Source organism: Danio rerio, chromosome 16, assembly GCF_049306965.1.
Source record: "Danio rerio strain Tuebingen ecotype United States chromosome 16, GRCz12tu, whole genome shotgun sequence".
Taxonomy (NCBI): Eukaryota; Metazoa; Chordata; class Actinopteri; order Cypriniformes; family Danionidae; genus Danio; species Danio rerio.
The window spans coordinates 24,493,468-24,512,500 of NC_133191.1; the positions used below are offsets into that span (position 1 = coordinate 24,493,468).

Sequence of the window (19,033 nt, forward strand, 5' to 3'; positions counted from 1 at the left end):
CTTTGAGGAATATTGTCTTTAAACATTTCAATAATTTTATCATGTATTCGCATGTATTTTAATAGTTTTGTCATGATCTGCTGCCCATCTTCATAAGGATTAAGCTGCGGTCACACTTGACTTTTCTCTCCATAGACTTCCATTCATATGCACGCGAATGCGTCAGACTGGAAATGCAGGGTCATGCATTAAGTTTCGCAGGTTGCTGCGGTGCAAAGTTCAAACTTGGTGAACTTTGACCTGTGAAATCGCGTCACTTGACTTTGTGAGAACAATAGAGGATCAAAACCTGATCTCTCTGGACAGAAATTTAAAACATGGAGCAATCGCTCAATTTTTTTAAATGTCTAATAATCTTGTTCAATCCTGCCCTTTTTCGCAGCGCTGTACGACAGAATATCGCACACAACGGGCTCTATTTTGATGATCCATGCGCAAAGGGCAAAGGCAATTAGGGCATGTTGGAATCCACTTTTCCTATTTAAAGGACAGAAAAAATCCACTTTGCGCCACATGGACTAAAAGGGTTGAGCTTATTTTCTTAAAGAGTTATAGGTGGTGTGTTTTGAGAATAAACCAATCAGTCTCTCATCTCCCATTCCCTTTCAGAGTCAATTGCATCACGCCATAGCGCATTTGCTATTTACATGATGGACTTTGTAAGTGGAAAAACTGAGCATTTCACTAGCAAAAAAAAAAAAAAAAAAAAAACAGATAAACAGAGCATCTCTGCAAATCTAAGGTTTTTTTAATAAAACAAAAATAGACATGCATATAATAAATAATAATGCTAATTATAACACAAAATCAAATTGTTATGAATAAATTTAAAAAGGCCCCCCCGAGATGAAGAAGCCAAAAAAGTTTGGTTTTTATATTTATGTAGGCTAGAAATTTTTTTTGTAATATTTTAATCCTTTACACACACATATACACATTATTTATATATATATATATATATATATATATATATATATATATATATATATATATATATATAAAATATCCTCATTATATCCTATATATATCCTTAATATTTTAATTCTTTTTCATATGTAAAGATATTTGCATATTGCTGTACACCCTGTCTGTATTAAGCAATGTGCAAGCAAGGCGCACAACTAACGCGGACAATAGACCAGCTTTTATCTGACCTATTTGAACCTTCTATTTAATTTTCTCAAAATAGCAACGCGCTAGCAATGCACCTCAATACACCTTCTTTTTTAGAGCAGAATGCCTATGGGGGCACATATGAGCACAATTGCATTTGCTATTTAAACAGCATGGCACAAAATGTCAAAACAATTCTTGCGCCAAACTGAAACTAGCAAACAACTATTGCATTGCACCGGGTGTATGATAGGGCCCACAAACTCTAGTGTGACGGTAGCTTTAGACCTTTCGTTGATGCTGCTTTTTACCAAATCATAATTACAATCACCTGTTGACATCACCTGTTTCAAATCACATCATTATTTAACCAATTTACCTGATTACTAACTCTAAACTGCTCCTGTCCCAACTTTTTTTTTGCAATGTGTTGCAGATCTGACTGATAGCAAAGGATATTTACAAATGAAATGAAGTTGACCAGACAAAATATTTTGTTCATGTTGTCTGCAATGAAAAGTAAGAAAATCACTGCTTTCTTTTTTGTTTGCATTTTCCATGCTGTCCTATTTTTTTATTTATTTATTTATTATTATTTGAGGTCACACACACAAAAAAAAAAAAAAAAAAAAAAAAACAGTAAAGGCTAATGCAAGGGCATTTCTAATGCAGCATATGAGAAAAAAAGTACATTGTTGGGACTGGGATGGGGAAGATTGTACTTGAATAAATGCCTACATTTTGCTCTGCTTCACAGAAGAAAGATCATACAAGTTTTACATGTTACATGAATACATGTTTTTCATTTTTTTGGAGCAATGACTCTGTTTTGGCTTTGTTTTGCTTTTTAAGAGGAGTTTGTTGTTGGAGATTTCAAGTCTGTTCTAAATCAGATTTACAGTGGACAGAACAAGAAGCATGACTCTGGTTTTATTTTTTTTTTTTAATTCAACTAGAAACTTCCTGATCTTTGCTGAACTTTCAGAGGAAACATTTCCACCCACTTCATATTGCTTGCTGCTATAACTGTCGGTTTGCATGCTGCCAGGATTGCCGTGGTTTCCGTCTTGACTCAGTGAAATGAGGGGAATCTGTTATGCGAATTTAAAGTGTGTGAATAAGGCCCACCCACTCACCCCATATGGCCCAATCAGAAATAATCTTCCAGTGTAACTTTGTTTGCATATATTAGCATCCATTAGCATATCCAGAATGATTAGTCATGTAGGCGACGTGCTGTGTGCGACTTAAAATACTTCTCCAAAAAGCGATTACTTGATTCACCTCAAAGCAGAATCATTCCCACACACTCATTAGCGTCTTCAGTAGCCTCATTACTCTGGGTAAGCGCTTCCCCGAAAGCCCAAATCATGCCATTTTTCACACTGAGAATTAACCTTGCCTTCACACCCTGCTCCAGATGATTTTGTTTTTCTCTACAATTTTCCAAAATGACCGTAAACACGAGACTGTGAATGTGTCATTACTGGAGGGAGATGAGATTAGCTGTGTAATGCTTGGCAATGGCTGGAGAGGGACTGAAGTGGGGAAAAACCAAAGAGCTAATCCAGCGCTAATGATATTAATAACTGTCCAATCGCATTCATCGCCTGTGGCCACTTCATATTTCGGGGCGACCTCATCACCATTCTTGTCCCCTCTATTGCAGGCTAAATGTGGCGAGCATGTGAGCCGTCAGTCATACGGCCAGTCTATATACGGCAAAGAGCGTTTCATTAGTCAATGTGTATCGAGGCAAAAAAAATGACTGAAATGTTTCGCTTGCCAACTGGTGAGAAGTTGTCACTCTCGGATTTGCCTCCTTTCTCAGTTTTAACCCTCTAGACATCTCAACTCCCACTCTCTCCACACCCTGCCCGCTCGCTTTATGCATAATCCATTTTTTAAGACTTCATCTGTACAGCTCTCAACAGATGGATGTTATATATAGACATACAGGCACTATCAAAATTCTGATAGTCTATGTAAATCACAAATTTACATAGACTATCAGATAAATTCAATTAATGTAAAAATGCAAATGGGTTGAGAAGGGGTTAATCTTAGTTCACTAATAAATAAAAATTCTGTCTTCTGACATCACTTTATGGCTTTTCTCTCTCTCCATTGAAAGTCTATCTCCGTCTAAAATTATGAAGCAGCAAGATGTTCTGAAAAACAAGTTGCTAGGGTCGAAAGGGATGAGGTTCCCTGGAAGGCATCCAGCTATTGATGTAGTTGAATGGAATTAAGATCTGAATAAAGATAAAAAGGCTTTAACTGACAATAAATGGTTTATATTTGTTCCTCCAGCCATAGGGTGTTTTCATAAGAATAAATTGATTTAAAAATCAGTAGAATAGAATACAGTAGAATATTGCTATACAATAAATAGCTAGATCCATCAGCTCACTGTCATTTAACTATTACAGAAACAGATGTGACTGGCTATATCATATCTAGATAAATATGTCTACATATCTATATCATATCTAGAAAGCTAGTACAGTTTACGTTTTTTTTTTTTTCTGGGCCGGTATCAATTTTGAGTTCTTTTTCTAAAGTGATGGAGAAAATTATTTATGAGCAGATTGAAGATTATTTTTTTAAAATATGACATTGTATGAGTTTCAGTCAGGTTTTAGGAAAAATCATTCTACTGATTCAACAATTTAATAGTTAACTGAATATATAAAGAGAGATATGGATGAAGCGAAGTTAAGTGAGATGGTTTTCTTCGACCTACAAAAAGTGTTTGATACAGTTGACCGCAGGATATTGCTTTAAAAAGTTAAAGCAATGGGTTTCTGTAATATGGCCTGTAAATGGATAAAATTCTACCTTAAAAACAGAAGTCAAATAGTAGATTTAAATGGAGTATTATCAGATGATGTGCCCGTCGCCTATGGGGTTCCTCAAGGCAGTTTTAGGTCTGTTGCTTTATATATATATATATATATATATATATATATATATATATATATATATATATATATATATATATATTAATGATTTGAAAATGGCTTGTTTAAATAAGCTTTTGTTATATGCCGATGATGCAGCAATATTTGTGTCTCATGAGACAAGGGAATTTATTGAAAACGAAATAAGTAAACAAATTAAGGAAGTCTCTAAATGGTTTTGCCTTAATAAATTGTCCTTACATTTGGGTAAAACTGAATTTATTTTATTTGGTTCAGCTGCGAAACTAAGAAAATGTGTCTGGTCAGAGATAAAAGTAGGGGATCAAAATATTACTCTAAGACAGGAAGTAAAATATTTAGGTTGCATTTTAGACAGTAATTTGACAGGTGAAAAGATGGCTGTCCAGTCCATTCAAAAATTTGTTCTAAAATTAAGTTTTTAGCAAGACAGGCTTAGCTCCTACCCAAACTTTAAAAATTTAACTAGTGCTGTCATACTTGGACTATGCTGCAGCTTTTTGGTACAGCGGTAGTTCTAAAAAAAAATTTTAAATAAATGGCAGACGGCCCAAAAAGTTGTGTAAAATTGTTATGAAAGTACCTCCACTGACACATTTAAATAATTAACATTATAGTCAAAGCAATTTTTTAAAAGTTGAGAAAAGGGTAAACATTTTTAAATTAGTGATTAGTTTTTTAAGATTTTAAAGAAAATGGTCCAAAAATATTTTCTTAATTATTATGTTTTAGTTAGTGAGGTTCATTTTCAGTCTACAAGAGCGCGTAGCAGGGATAGAAGGTAGAAATTCATTTTTGTTTACTAGCGTTGCTGCTTGGAATGTTTTGTCCACGATTTTTAAAAAGATTCAAATTGAGGGTGTTTTTAGAAGTGAAATTAAAAGTTGGTTGTTTTACAGTTGAAATTTGAGGATTTTGTTTATGATTTGCTCGTTCATTTTTTTTAAATATCGAGGACCACAAATAAGCCTCTGGCTTTTTTGTGCATTTCATCCTTGACAGTTATGTAATATGTATGAGAGATACATATTACATATCACTTGTTTGTATATTTTTTGTATTTTTGTTAAATGGTCAAATAAAATCAATCAATCAAAACATATGCGTATAGACATAATGTAATGCTGCACAGTAACATGTAATTTGTTTGCTTCGGTTGTTTTTATTTTAATAGTTTCGTGACATTACAATGGTGTGCTTTATCTGCCTGATTCCCGCTGAAATGGGCGGGTGGTGTGACGTTTGGTTCGGGGGACGTTCTGGGGCAGAGTTTGCGTGCCGCGATATGAGCTACTAGCCCACGCTAGTAGCTCATGAAACGCGACATGATTTCTGCTTCACAGCTCATGCTTCCTGGCTATTAACATTGCCCGGCCCAATAAAAGCCCTGGCTCACACTGGCCCAACAGTGGAAATGGGAGTATTGGTTACAGGGTTTCAGCTTTCATCAATGTTTCTTATAGGGTTAAACAGAAGACAGAAACTCCTAAAGGTTTGAAACCCCTTAAAGAAGGTCAGGAATGATTAACTGATATATAAAAATAAATCATCTTTCCATGTTTGAGATTCAACAAGAACCGAAGCTTGTTGTTGTGCATCCAGCACATCTGGTTGAGTTTTGTTCATGTTCGCTGATAAGTAATTTTATGTAAATAACAGCCTAAATTAAATCTGTGCATCACATAATCTTGTCTCTTCAGAAAACGTTCATTAAACAAGCATTTTTTATTCTCTATTTTGTTAATGACTGTATGCTTCTGAACAGATTCTTATTAAAGTAGACTTTAAATAGAAAGACAGAAATCTTTCAGACTTGATGAAATATATCTTCATTTGTATTTTGAAAATTAAGGAAAGTGATCTTCAAAACACACTTAAATGATGGTGAGTAAATGATGACCAGACTTTTATTTTTGAGGTGATCTAATCTTTAAAAAAAAAAAAATAATTATTTTATGTTTTGCATATCTTTGATAGTCAGTCTATTTGTTGGTCAGAAGGAAACACACGACAGCACAGCAGTATACGAAGCTTAAGCTTTAGCACATTATGCAAGCACAAATATGCTCCTAGACCTGAACTGAAGTAATACCATAATCATTAATGGGACAAAATCAGTCCTCTGTGAAATATGCTGATAGCATTTCCAATCATGCATCTTTTGTTCTATTATAACTGGATAGCGTTATGTAATAATGTATTATATTTTCAAAACCCTGTTCATCGTGAATCACAAAATCTGGTTATTTGGGTATTAAAGTCAAAGAAACTTAAAATATATACAGTATATATATTGGTTGATATGTCATAGAAAAAGGGTTGCACAAATAGATAATGTGAACCATTTATTTCCTGTTATTTTGCTGCTTGTTTAAACTACTTTAAATGAGTTCATTCATTCATTTTCTTTTCGGCTTAGTCCTTTTATTAATCAGGGGTCCCCACAGCAGAATGAACCACCTTTAAATGAGTTGACAAAATTATATTATTACAATTACAATTATATACAATTAAAAATATTTTTGGCAGAACTTTGTTTTATGTTCAATCCACTTAAATTTATAAAAACTATTACATTAACTTAATCAATAAGTGTTGGGAGAACATGAAAAAAAAAGGAAAAACAAGTACCATGATAAATCTTTCTTTTATGTGATTTTATTTCTTTTTTTGTAAGCTTGAAATTTGTCTTTAGACAGTTTGGCACAAGAGCATTTAAGTTAGCAAGTGAACAATATGACCAATATAACATAATACGTATTGAACAATACCGATATATATTTCGTTATAAGTTGTTAATGCTTCCAGATTTAAAAGAGTATCCCAACAACAACTGAAGCCACAACAATTAGAGAGTCCATTTAACATATTTTAAGCTGATACATTTTCAGTGGCCAAAAATTTTGTACATTACATGTAGATTCCCATTTTTGCACATTTATGCTGTGTGACTTGCTCTTAGATCGATATAAAGTAAATATTCCAGAGCTTATATATATCACGATTTGATATAATATCGTTTATCAGCCCAGCCCTATTAGGAAGTGAGCAAGTGAGAGATAAGTTACTACTGGCACTTAAACTATAAAAAAGTTGATGAGTATAAAGAGATAGTTCACCCAAAAATACATTTTGCTTCCCTTCACAAACACTAATGGAGATATTTTGTAGAACGTTGGTTGTCGATAGATAATGGGACATCCCTATTAGAAAACAAATTGTTTAGTAGCTATTATATGAGTTGTTTAGATTTGTGTCCTTCAGCTCTTGGATCATCGTGTTGGGTTACTCTGGATATCAGATGTCCTAACCTAATAGAATAATTAGACAAACCAAGGGACATGGATTATTCCTAACTAATGCCAGACCTCGTCCTTAAACAACCCAGGGCACAATGCACACTAAATTACAAACAATTAACCAAATTCCTCAATTTTTTTTTAAACTATAGAAAAAAGTATAACAAATAAGCATATTTTGAACATTATTTAGCCTTTATTTCTTTCATGTGACCATGTGTGCAGACCGAGCTGCATTTCTTGCATGTTTGGGTATGCTTTCGTAGAAGGGCAGCTGGCTTGGGTCAGTGCCCTCATCAGGGTGATGGAAAGAAGCTGAGCTCTTAAGACTTTCTTAAACTAATTGTATTGCACTGTCCCTTGACTTGTTCATTAACCCTTCAGTGACCAGAAGCAATTATGAAATCTAATTAGACTTTCTGTCTGTCACGGCATCTGTTTTGTTACTGTAGAGAAAGCACGTAAACTCTTTCTTTTAACTGATTCATTTTTAATGCATTTATTTATTTACATGCACTGCTGATGAATAAATAGGGTGTACACTAAAAGGTTTACTTTCAGTAATTTTGTTAATTGAGGTTGGCATAAATATGATTTAAAGTGTCTCAAAATCTAAAAATCCAAAACCAGTGTTCATAACACTGGAGTTCACAAAATTTAAGTTTGAAGTCCGCAAAAACACTCTAAGAAGGTTGTTTAGTGTAAAAATATTTTTCAGATTATTTAAATATGTTTCATACTTAAAAAACAATAGTTCATTTGTTGCACTGCTGTCAAAATATTGTTTTCAAACCTTTATGTGCAAGTCTAAAGCATTTTCCATGCAACACCTATTTGCGTCACACAGTATGCATGGTTGCAAACCAGGCATCTTCATTATGCTTGACAAAATATACATTGCTACGTTCAGTCTGCCCTATACCCACATTCACAGATCATCTGAGCACACAACTTCAAAATGCAGGTCGACATAAGCAGTGGATTTTCTAAAAGCTTTTCCAGTTGAGCACTGCATGTCTAAATCCCTTCAAGTTACATTACATATTCTTCAATCATTTTATCCGACTAAATATCTTTGACTTATGGCTAGCAAGACCCAGTTCTCTCAGGAACCCTCTCAAGATACAAGTCTGACCAACTCCACTAACCTTCAGCTTAAGACTTGAAATGGTTTATCTTGAGCTTAAAGTCATAGTAGCCATTCAGTCAGAGATCTGTATCAACTTTGGCTAATATGCTGCCCTCCAATCTCAATAACATTACAGTGCCATTGCATACAGTATGCTTAACATGCCAGACATCCTTTGTCCAACTACATGATTTACTTCATTAAGCTAAGGTCATTTTAATTTGGCAGACACAAAGGTGACATCAGATTTCGAGATATTGGTTTACAGGGCAAAAGCAAACACATGACACTGAAGTAAGAAAATTGTCCAATTTGTGACATAGCGACACATTTTCTCTACATAATTTAATTATTGTTATTATTTTGAAATAATTACATGCATTTTTTAGGAAATATGAATTAAATTGTTTAAAAAAAGGGCTAAGTTTATTTATGATAACACACACACACGCACGCACGCACGCACGCACACACACACACACACACACACACACACACACACAAGATTTCTGTCTCAAATTTCTGCTGTTAATTTTCTTAATAATAAGATCCCAAAAAGTGTCTTAGTGACACCGGAATAAATCTTTACTTTTGAAGAAATTTTTGTGTTTAGTTACGTTTCTGTTGTGTTTGCCATCTCAAGCAAGGTGGATAGAAATGCAGTGTTTTTTTAAATAATCTGTCTGTGTAATTATGTGGCATAATAGACCTAGTTGAATTTTGTGCTGCTTAATACGAACCCAGCTATTTCTTTATTTGTGTCCTCCTCCAAGCAAACTATGTACTCTGCCCTCTCCCCAACTGTTTTTGGCATGCACTCTACTGTGTGGATGTAACTTTCGGAGGCTCATAAATTCCCTTACACAGAATCCCAGCTTCAGAAGAGGCTTAGTATTATATATGAAGGGAATATCCTGACAAACCTCCCAGTATTAAACAAGAAAATGAAAAAAAAAATATAAGCAATTTTTTTATATATATAAATTGTGTGTGTTTTTTTACATGTGTTACTGTTTGTAAATGCCAACTTCAATTCACTTTTTTTCAAGTCTTTTTGTTCATTTATATCATTTAACTGTTGCGAGTTGCTTTCAAACAATCTACAACTAGTCTACAACTCGTCTGAATATTGATCACACTACAAAAAAATCATAACTAAAAGACTAAAAAGAAGAGAAAATAATCAATTATTGTTTACTGGGACTAGCTCAGCTCACCTCTTCTGACAAGTGTTCAAGTTTGAGTCCCATATAAGCTTAACCAATGCACACAGTCTGAGCCAGAAAGACCCATGATTAGTTCACCTTCTGAGTCTTCTGGTTTTTGAGTAATTTATTCATCATGTGACAGCATGTAAAGAGACAAACAACTCAAACCTGAAGACTTGAAAAATGAATTAATCAAATTTTTTATTTTTTTGCCTCTAACTGCATATGATTGGCTTATGTCTTTCCTGTGATGAACAAACAACTCAAACCAAATATTAAGACTTTTGCTGTGACTAAAGAAAATTGCTGTGGGGAAAACCCACATAAACATGGGGAGAACATGCTAACTTGTCACAGAAATGCCACTTGGCCAGCCAGGACTCATACCAGCAACCTTCTTGCTGTGAGGCAATATTCTTAACCACTGAGCCACCGTGCCACCCCTTGTTTCATTAATTTCTTCATTTTCTTTTCACCACAGCGCAATGAACAAACCGCCAACTTATCCAGCATATGTTTTACCAAGCGGATGCCCTTCCAGCCACAACCCAACACTGGGAAACACCCATAAATCAGGTGAATGAAATTTATTACAGAATATGTTAAGTATTCTTTTTAAATTCTAGAAAAATGCAGCTAAAAGACTAAAGATACTCAAAAAAAAAAAAAACTAGATGATGTAAGATGTTTAAGCAAAAAATAGAAAGTAAAGTGCACTTTTAATTGAAAGTAGCTAACTCTTTTATAAACTTTTTCTTGTTTAATATTATAAATCTGCTTGCTTAAACAAAGTGCTGTATAAAAATGTGATAAGACTTTACTGGAGCACCAGAACACGCAGATTTGCTCAAATGTTAGTATTATCAGATGCTTTGTCAACAGCTGTTTTCTCTGTGCTGACATTTTCTCTTTGTTAAATGGAAAACACGCAGAACATATTTTACCTATACACTAAATGCTGCATTTAGCAGCATGGGTGGCATCGGCATGTTTGCTAGCACTACACCTTTTTTACTTCTAAACATAGAACAATAAAAGAATTTCACTATGAACATAACAGGGTCTCTTTCAAACACTCAGTTTGTCAGTTTGTCAGTTTGTCACGATGCTAATAAAGAGTACAGAAATAAAACAATTTGCAATGGAATGACAAACATTTGTCTGAGATTCAATTGGCGTGACTTCCATTTATATAGACTCAAAACACAAGTGCAGTTCATTTCTAGTCATGCCTACTCATCCCTGACATCCAAAACAATAGTTTGCTAGGTGTGTTTCTTTTCTCTTCAAAGTAATCCAGTCAACAGGCATTGCAGCTCTCCTAGTGAGAAAACAATAGCATGCGTCATTGTCTTGGAATCCTGCCGAAGCTTTGTCCATTGATTCAGAGTTTCAGTTTTACAGTCAACATTTGATTATGGCACATATTAAAGGATTAAAATGGCCAAAATTGGTTGTTTTGTTTCAAGATTCAGTAATAAGCATTGAAATATTCATTTGATGTAAAATAATTCGTAGTTCGTAGGCTTGCGCAGCTGCTGCAGCTTCAGGAACAGATTTGTGACTCTATCAGCAGCGAAACACATCCTTTGATTAGCGCTCAGGATGGTGAACATATTTCTTCTCCTGCCTGACAGTTTTTCAACAGGTCTCTCTCTTCACTTTAAACGCGCATTGTGGCCATCTGGAAATAATTACACAGTCTATTATTCAAATGTGTGAGATTATTGTGGATTCCAACAAAAGAGCACAATAAATATCCAACTGCGCCCCCTCTTTACTCCTGATTTTCGTGGTTCGGAATGACGCACACGTTCAAAAAATGCACTTTTCCTTGAACTAAAAGGAAAGAACATTGCGCAAAGAAATGACTAACTGCTTGATTGGGTCAGAAATGAATAGCTGCTTGATCGGGTCAGCATTCGCAAGGAACAGTGAATGATGATTTTGATTGCTGAGGTTTTGGGGGGCTTCGATGATTGATATTTTCAATCACAATATTTCTTTGGGTCAGTTGGGGACGAATGTGATGCCCTGGCTTGACTGGAAAAAAAAATAGAAGTCCATTACACAACCGATAAAGCCCTATAACAAAAACGACTTACTGAGGTCCAGATTTAAAGCTGGCACATCTCTTTATCTTGTCTTTGTATTTATAAACTATCAGTCAATCACTTATTCCACAGGGCTGTTCCTTGCTAATTCATTTAGTGCACTCTCCATGTTGTGATTCGCCCAGTAATCTTTTGAAGGTCAGTAAATCAGCTCAGTGAAGTGGTCAGTCTGTCCTTATGTGACTCTGAGTGATCAGTTTCTATAGATGAAGATGAGTGCAGCAGATGCAGGTTTACATGATTGGGGCCAAACAAGGTCTAATGAACCGCTATGAACTAGCATGGGCATAGCATTTTATGGACATAATATCTGTCCCAGTGATGACTTTCTCCACTGCACTGCATTGAGGTGCATCTTTGGATTTAACAACTGATTGAACTTGATCCTTCACGTTTGTAAACACGGTCGTCAGTGCTCAAATCCAGCCTATAGTGGGCGTGAATTAAGAGTCTGTTTACTCTAGAGCGCTGAAGCACTGAGTCAAGCAAGGACAGCACAACAGCAACAAAATGAGCTGTCTCACACCTTCTGACACATTATCAAAAGATGAGAAGAACAATTAAATCACCAAACACAGCTTCTCTGAAATGAAGTACCCAAAGAGTGATTAATTGTGTTTAATACAATTGATAGTCCTACTTGTTTTTAAACAGAAATAAAACAAATCTGGTCTATTTGGATTAAAAGTTAATGCTTAAAGTTGAATCAAAATAACTTTACATGTAATCTCAATATACATAGCTTAAACTGGTAAAAACAACAGGCTGAATGTCATATAATAAAAAAATAAATAAAAGTAAAAACTCGAGGTGAAAGGAAAGCCAAAGGAAAATTAATGAATGAATGAGCTAAAACTTGATTAATTATTTTAATAAGTTTTATTAACATAAATCAGACTTTGAATAATTTACATAGTGCTTTAGAAATCAATTAATTAGTCAATTTGAAAACCAATTAATCAGTCAATATAAACTGTATACTCCCATTCAAAGCTGTGTGGTAAATCAGTAATTATTTCCGTCTTTGGCATCACACAACTCTTCAGAAATCATTCTGATTTGCTCTAGAATTGACCCTTCGACTAAGCCACACTTGAAAACTGCCACACACCAATCGTGGCTTAGCAACCGTAGCTACGTGCAGGAGGTTTGTCAAGCTTTCGAGCGAGTGAAAATCTGAATTGTGCAAATCTGATACCCAGTATCCTAATAGTTTGGATGGGGTGGTGGAATTTTGTTCGATATACATTCTCAGAAATAACGGTATAGGAGATGTCACTGGGGAAGTACCTTTTCAAGAGATACATATTTGTACCCAGAGTCCACGGTGGTACCTCGAAGGTGCATATTAGTGCCCAAATGTACCTAAAAAGTTTCTTTGAGGTACCATTATGGAACCTTCAGGTACAAAAATGTATCTTTTGAAAAGGTATCGCCTCAGTGAAAGCTCCTGTACCTTTTTTTCTCAGAGTGTAGCGGGGTAGTGTCTGCTTTTATATTTAGTGTCGATTAATAGTTGCTGATAGGGTAAATCTATTTGTTCACTTCTGCTATTTATACTTGATTTGCATTTCGATGTATTTATTTATTCCAATTAACTGCAAATTAAAATAGAAACTGGATAAAGAGCACACAATCATACAGACTGTTATAGGTACTGTACATTGTTATGGGTCAAGGATGCTAATATTTGGCACGAATCCATCAATTTCCCTTTTCTGGTTGTTCTTTCTATGAATGAATTATGTATAAGCACTGTCCATGCATGTTTCTTTGTCGGTTAGTAATGCTTTCATTGCACATCAATTAGTCTATTTGTTATAATTAGATCATTTTTTAATTTCACTTCTCCTGCTGTGCATGAACTAAGCTGCTTGAATGGTCAGCGTATGAGGCAGCTAGGCTTCAAATTCAGTTTTGATAAAATTATTTTCTAAGTGGTTGCATATTATTTCATGAATGTACCCCTGTAATTCATACTGCAGTCCTTTTTTTCCTGGCTTTCTCAGATATCTCACATGTTCGCTAAAAAGTGACTAATTATATCCCTGGGAATGGAATGTCTGACACCGGCGCATACATATTGTATGTAATAAATGTACCAGGCATGAAAACTCAACAGGCGTAAGAACAGTAACAAAGGAGGGCAGGGCTTAGCAAATGGTCACATAGTGGTTATAATTCATTCATTCATTCATTCATTCTTTTTCTTTTCGGCTTAGTGCCTAAATTAATCTGGGGTCGCCACAGCAGAATGAACCGCCAACTTATCCAGCACGTTTTTACGCAGCGAATGCCCTTCCAGCCGCAACCCATCACTGAGAAACATCTATTCACACTTATTCACACACATACACTACGGACAATTCAGCTTACCCAATTCACCTGTACCACATGTCTTTGGACTTGTGGAGCACCCGGAGGAAACCCAAGCGAACACGGGGAAAACATGCAAACTCCACACAGAAATGCCAACTGACCCAGCCGAGGTCCGAACCAGTGACCTTCTTGCAGTGAGGTGACAGCCCTACCTACTGTGCCACCGCGTTGCCTGGTGGTTATAATTATGTATTAAAAGTAGTTGTGCTGCTAAATATTTTAGTGTTTTATTTAAATACATTAATTTTTAATAGAAATATTTTTGTAACATCACAAATGTCTTTGCAGATTTCAATGAATGTCCAAAAATGCTGTATAGGCATTCCAGGCCAGTAGTTGACAATGTTATTTTCTGAAGTACCATTGATGTGACTGTGCACATGCAATGTTAAAATATTTGGTAATTAAGTGTCATTTATTGCCATTTTTAGTGTTTGAGACTGTCACAAGTTGGTTTTGTAAATATTGGTACAGAAACTGGTGAGCTGTCAGTATTACAGAAAGTATTCATGCGTTCTTTAATTTTCCTTTGGCTTAGTCCCTTTTTCATCACCACCACAGAATGAACTGCCGACTATTCCAGCATATGTTGTACACAGCGAATGCCCTTCTAGCCGCAACCCAGAACTGGGAAACTCCAACACATTCTCACTTTCACACATGCACTACGTCCAATTTTGTTTACCTAATTTACTTATAGTGCATGTCTTTGGATTTTGGGGAAAACCAGAGCACCCGCTGGAAAGCTACACAAACACTGGGAGAACATGCAAACTCCACACAGTAATGCCAACTGGCCCAGCATGGCCTTGAACCAGCGACCTTCTTGCTATGAGGTGAGAGTGCTAACTACCGAGCCACCATGCTGCCATACCCAACAAGTATCCTGGTAACACTTTACATTAAGGTTCATTAGTTAATGCATTTACTAACAGAAACTAATCATAAACAACACTTGTACAGCATTTATTAATCATAATTAAACATTTACTAATGCATTATTAACATTCAAGTTCATGCTTAATAACATTATTTAATGCACCATGAGTTAACATGAACTAACAATAAACATCTGTATTTTCATTAACTAACGTTAACTAACATGAACAAATACAGCAGTAAATGTATTGTTCATTGTTTGTTCATCTTAGTAAATGCATTAATTAACATTAACTAATGAGCCTTATTGTAAAGTGTGACCAGTATCCCAATCAAATCCCAGAATAACACACAAATGAATGGCTATTCATGTAAAGTCTATCAATTGTGTAATTGATGAGTAGGCTAGATTTGCGCTACTGTTAGACTTTTGGGAGATTTTCACTGACAGCCTAAATTTGGCCTTCTTTTAGCCAAACGGTCTATGTTTAGACTTCATTTAAACACAAAAAAAGACTTGCTTGGTACTTTTCTTTTACTTACAGATTTATTACTGACAGTGCAAGCTATCGCCAATAGACTGAACAAGTAATACTTTGCACATGACAACTATTTTCATAAAATTGCATTTCTGTATTTGTGTCCATGAAGACAAGCAAGGTAAAAACAATAGTGAACAAATTAGTCACGGTGGAATGTGTGTTTAGACATTTATGGTGTTGTCCACAGGGCCAAATATGCCCACAGTTGAAGAAACACCTAATTATCTTCAGTCTGAAACTGTCCTCATACCACCAGGAATCAGGTGAAGGTTGACAGTAGATTGGCCAATTAGGGATTTACTGCTATAAAAACATATTCATAAGAAGACTTGGAATGGGGTCTCACAAAGCCCCCCTGCCCTTTAAAAACTGATGAAACTGGAGGTAATGAAAAGCAAAAACATACACAAAGTTGCAGTCTTTCTCTGTCTCTCTCACTCACACAAACACATATACAGAGAGAGAGAGAGAGAGAGAGAGAGAGAGAGAGAGAGAGAGAAACAAATATATTCTAAACCAAGACCTGGAATCTTTGCATGATTTACCGCTATTTTCAACCGTTTGAATTTAACTTGACTGTTTCTTATCAGATCTACTTAGAAAAAGGAATTTGAAGAGCTGTGCTTCAGACTGACCTGACCAGCCGAACCAACTAACACACACAGTATTTATATGACCGCGCTTTAAAAGAGCATATTCAGTCTATTCAGCAAGGAGACAGAGATGACAGATCAACAAAAAGACAGGGGGAAGGGGACAAGGTCAATGTTCGGATCACAGGGTTCCCAAGTCAGTCGCGACAGTGTGACGTTTGCAAGGCAAAGATATATTGAAAAGTGTTTTTCTTTTTGCATTATTGAAAGGTTTCATACAGAAAACTACCAGAAAACTGTCAGTAGTTGATGAAGTCACTACACATATACTGTAGTTCACTGTTGTTGTTTTGGTGGGCAGGTATTGCGTATGCAAGATTAAACAACACTTGAACATTTGTAATATGCATGCACATGTGATGTCAGATTTCAAGATTGCTTTTACACAGAGATAATAACCATTTTTAAAAACTGATAATCAAAACAACAATGGCAGACTGCAGCCCTAGTGTATATTTACATAGTGGCATTGGCAGATAATTTTTTGTGTACTTTTTTCAACAAAGTTGGTGGCATGTCAGTGAGAATGTCAGAAATATTAGCTAGATCAGTCTAAAAAATAATACATTTACAAAATATAATTTATTCATCCACAACACAATTCACATTTAAAAAATCCAATTTGAAAATTCAAAATGTGATTCGTAAATACACTAATCCAGTTCGTAAGTTCAAAACGTGATTCGTAAATACACAAATCCAATTCTTATATTCAAAACTTGATTAAAAAATACACAAATCCAATTTGTATATTTGAAACATGATTCATAAATACACAAATCAAATTTGTAAATACAAAATGCGATTCATAAATACATAAACCCAATTCGTAAGTTGAAAATGTGATTTATGAATACAAAAATCCAATATGTAAAATCAAAACACGATAAAAAATGCTCAAATTTAATTCATAAATTCAAAACATGATTCATAAATACACAAATCCAATTTGCAAATACAAAACAGGATTCATAAATACACATATCCAATTCATAAATTCAAAACGTGATTCACGAATACACAATTCCAATTCGTAAATTACAAACATGATTCATAAATACACAAATCCAATTTGTAAATGCAAAACATGATTCATAAATGCACAAATCCAATTCGTAAATTAAAAACGGTATTCATGAATACACAAATCCAATTCGTAAATTCAAAAAGTGATTCATAAAAACACAAATTCAATTCATAAATACAAAACATGATTTAAAAATGCACAAATCCAATTTGTATATTCAAAACATGATTCATAAATACACAAATCCAATTCGTAAATACAAAATGCGATTCATTAAAACACAACCCCAGTTCGTAACGTGTTTTATGAATACACAAATCCTATTCGTAAATTCAAAACACAATTCTTTAATACACAAATCCAGTTAGTACATTCAAAACATGATTCATGAATACACAAATCCAATTCGAAAATTCAAAACATGATTCATAAATACACAAATCAAATTTGGAAATTCAAAACGTAATTTGCGAATACAAATCCGATTGATGAATTCAAAACATGATTCGTAAATATACTAATCTAATTCGTAAATTCAAAACATGATTCATAAATACTCAAATCTAATTCGTAAATTTAAAACACGATTCATAAACACAAATCCAATTCATAAATTCAAAATACAATTCATACAAACCCAAATGTAAATCGTAAATGGAAAACAGAAATCATTAAAACACCAATCTAATTCGTAAATTAAAAACGTGATTAATAAATACACATAAATAAACAAATTCAATTTATTTTTACTGTTGATTTCACAAATTTTGTGTTGAATTTAAGGAATGTGTTTTGAATTTACAAATTGCATTTTGCAAATGTGAAGTGTGCTGTACATGTATGAATTTTTTATTGCTAATAATATTTTTTGAGACTGATCTGGCTCCATAAGAAAAGACCATAGGCAGTCGTTGAGCACTTAAAAAAAAAAAAAAAACTTTCAAAAGTTTGCATTTTCATGCCCCTAAAACTCTGAGTGAATGAATGCATCAAACATTTATTTTTATTTTTTGCTGAAAACCTTTTTGTTGTAAAAATACCCTCAATGTCCTTTCGCATTACATTTTCTATATGACACCAATATTAAAATGACAGATCAGGGTCACGGGAAAATAAAAGAGCAGATAAGAGCGTAAATATGCTCGGTCACTGGGACATACATCATAATCTCAGCCGTCAGACCCCCCTCACACATATAAGCATATTCAAAGTAGGTCAGAGTTATTTCCTTTTTAATCAGTTTCAGATCATTCACATTTCCTCAAAGGGACAGGCGCACTTGTTCACTCTGACAGCTGTTTTTCCTCCCATCCGGCCCCCTTTTCATTCATCCATACATCTCTGTGTTTCTGCCCTTGAGTTCTCACAGTCACAGAGGCTGATTGTCTGATTGTTAAACACACACACACACACACACACACACACACACACACACACACACACACACACACACACACACACTTTACAATGTCAGTGATGTCAGATCGCAAAGAGTTCACAAACATCACACCATCCTTCAAAAGACTATGGGAAACAGAGAAACTACTATGCAGGGTGAAATGTGGCATACCTGAATTAAAGTTTTATTTGCTTTTAACAAGATTTCTATGAAAGGAAACACACTCGACCTCTCGCAAGGAGAGAAAATTATCTATCAACATTGACTCAGGTCTGTGAATAAAACATTATGTACTTCATAGAAATCTGTGAAGCTGTGCAATCAACATCAGTTATGAGTCAGTTGTGGA

The 19,033-nt window shown here is 34.7% G+C and overlaps 1 long non-coding RNA gene across 1 annotated transcript in view; it reads left to right on the plus strand.

Moving 5' to 3' along the window:
- Positions 1-1,507: 1,507 nt before the first annotated feature.
- LOC141378090 (uncharacterized) overlaps positions 1,508-19,033 on the plus strand; it is a 60,588-nt gene continuing 43,062 nt past the window's right edge. The window contains exons 1-2 of the long non-coding RNA XR_012391735.1: positions 1,508-1,632; positions 10,173-10,267. This is a non-coding gene — a long non-coding RNA (uncharacterized lncRNA). The remainder of the gene's footprint in view (positions 1,633-10,172; positions 10,268-19,033) is intronic.